The sequence below is a fragment of the Aquarana catesbeiana genome, linkage group LG05 (assembly GCF_042186555.1).
Source record: "Aquarana catesbeiana isolate 2022-GZ linkage group LG05, ASM4218655v1, whole genome shotgun sequence".
Classification (NCBI taxonomy): Eukaryota; Metazoa; Chordata; class Amphibia; order Anura; family Ranidae; genus Aquarana; species Aquarana catesbeiana.
Window position 1 is genome coordinate 535,394,739 of NC_133328.1, and position 2,611 is coordinate 535,397,349.

Consider the following 2,611-nt stretch of genomic DNA (forward strand, 5'->3'; position numbering starts at 1 on the left):
ATAGACAGGAGGAGGGGGGGTCCTATAGACAGGAGGAGGAGGGGGTCCTATAGACAGGAGGAGGAGGAGGGGGTCCTATAGACAGGAGGAGGAGGGGGTCCTATAGACAGGAGGAGGAGGGGGTCCTATAGACAGGAGGAGGAGGGGGTCTCCTATAGACAGGAGGAGGAGGAGGGGGTCCTATAGACAGGAGGAGGGGGGTCTCCTATAGACAGGAGGAGGAGGGGGTCCTATAGACAGGAGGAGGGGGGGTCCTATAGACAGGAGGAAGAGGGGGTCCTATAGACAGGAGGAAGAGGGGGTCCTATAGACAGGAGGAGGAGGAGGGGGTCCTATAGACAGGAGGAGGGGGGTCTCCTATAGACAGGAGGAGGAGGGGGTCCTATAGACAGGAGGAGGAGGGGGGGTCCTATAGACAGGAGGAGGAGGGGGGTCCTATAGACAGGAGGAGGAGGGGGGTCTCCTATAGACAGGAGGAGGAGGGGGGTCTCCTATAGACCGGAGGAGGGGGGTCTCCTATAGACAGGAGGAGGAGGGGGGTCTCCTATAGACAGGAGGAGGAGGGGGGTCTCCTATAGACAGGAGGAGGAGGGGGGTCTCCTATAGACAGGAGGAGGAGGGGGGTCTCCTATAGACAGGAGGAGGAGGGGGGTCTCCTATAGACAGGAGGAGGAGGGGGTCCTATAGACAGGAGGAGGAGGGGGTCCTATAGACAGGAGGAGGAGGGGGGTCCTATAGACAGGAGGAGGAGGGGGGTCCTATAGACAGGAGGAGGAGGGGGGGTCCTATAGACAGGAGGAGGAGGGGGTCCTATAGACAGGAGGAGGAGGGGGGGTCCTATAGACAGGAGGAGGAGGGGGGTCTCCTATAGACAGGAGGAGGAGGGGGGTCTCCTATAGACAGGAGGAGGAGGGGGGTCTCCTATAGACAGGAGGAGGAGGGGGTCCTATAGACCGGAGGAGGGGGGTCTCCTATAGACAGGAGGAGGAGGGGGGTCTCCTATAGACAGGAGGAGGAGGGGGTCCTATAGACAGGAGGAGGAGGGGGTCCTATAGACAGGAGGAGGAGGGGGTCCTATAGACAGGAGGAGGAAGGGGGTCCTATAGACAGGAGGAGGAGGGGGGTCCTATAGACAGGAGGAGGAGGGGGGGTCCTATAGACAGGAGGAGGAGGGGGTCCTATAGACAGGAGGAGGAGGGGGGGTCCTATAGACAGGAGGAGGAGGGGGTCCTATAGACAGGAGGAGGAGGGGGGGTCCTATAGACAGGATGGGGTATGTGATGACAATAGTGACATGAGAGGAGTAGTAGAGAAGTTCCCCGCACATGTCCCCTCCCCCACATCCCGCAGGAGGAGGAGGGGGGTCCTATAGACAGGAGGAGGAGGGGGGTCCTATAGACAGGAGGAGGAGGGGGGGTCCTATAGACAGGAGGAGGAGGGGGTCCTATAGACAGGAGGAGGAGGGGGGGTCCTATAGACAGGAGGAGGAGGGGGGGTCCTATAGACAGGATGGGGTATGTGATGACAATAGTGACATGAGAGGAGTAGTAGAGAAGTTCCCCGCACATGTCCCCTCCCCCACATCCCGCAGGAGGAGGAGGGGGGTCCTATAGACAGGAGGAGGAGGGGGGTCCTATAGACAGGAGGAGGAGGGGGGGTCCTATAGACAGGAGGAGGAGGGGGGGTCCTATAGACAGGAGGAGGAGGGGGGTCCTATAGACAGGAGGAGGAGGGGGGGTCCTATAGACAGGAGGAGGAGGGGGGTCCTATAGACAGGAGGAGGAGGGGGGGTCCTATAGACAGGAGGAGGAGGGGGTCCTATAGACAGGAGGAGGAGGGGGGGGTCCTATAGACAGGAGGAGGAGGGGGTCCTATAGACAGGAGGAGGAGGGGGGGTCCTATAGACAGGAGGAGGAGGGGGTCCTATAGACAGGAGGAGGAGGGGGGGTCCTATAGACAGGATGGGGTATGTGATGACAATAGTGACATGAGAGGAGTAGAGAAGTTCCCCGCACATGTCCCCTCCCCCACATCCCGCACAGCCGCCGCCCTCCCCGTGTCTCCTCACCGGTCAGTGTAGAGCGGACACGGAGCTCCGGGCTTCCCGGGAGATGAAGACATCCACAGCCGCCATGTTCCTTCCTTCAGCAGGAGACTCGGGCTTGTTTATCCCGGGAACCTCCTCCGAGCCCCGGATCCCCTCCTCCACCTCATGGCCCGGCCCCTCCCCCGACCACAGCCATGTCCTCTGTATCTGCCTGTCCCCTCCCCCCTCCACCCACAGGTGACAACACCCCGCCCACATGTCACCCTCTGACACCTCCGACTACTACATTCCATCCCACAGTATATCTATCATCTCCAGTGACACACATCATACAATCACATCCCACCCTGGGATAAACATTCTCCATCTTATCATCCAGATTACAGGAGAACTATAGGAGGGAAAAGTGGATACAGTGAGGGAGAGTTCTAACCCCTGATGGAGGAGATTTCCCTTCACTTCCTGTCACATAGACACAACAGGAAGTCAGGAGGAGATCCCTGCAAAGTGGAGTAATTCCTGAACAGGTGTTAGATGATCCATTCTGGTGACAACCCAAAACAT

The 2,611-nt window shown here is 59.1% G+C and overlaps 1 protein-coding gene across 1 annotated transcript in view; it reads right to left on the reverse strand.

Annotated features, from left to right (window-relative positions):
- NCOA2 (nuclear receptor coactivator 2) overlaps positions 1-2,226 on the reverse strand; it is a gene marked incomplete in the record, with an annotated part of 371,591 nt that extends 369,365 nt beyond the window's left edge. Inside the window, 1 exon segment of the mRNA XM_073631781.1 lies at positions 2,069-2,226.
- Between the last annotated feature and the right edge of the window lie 385 nt (positions 2,227-2,611).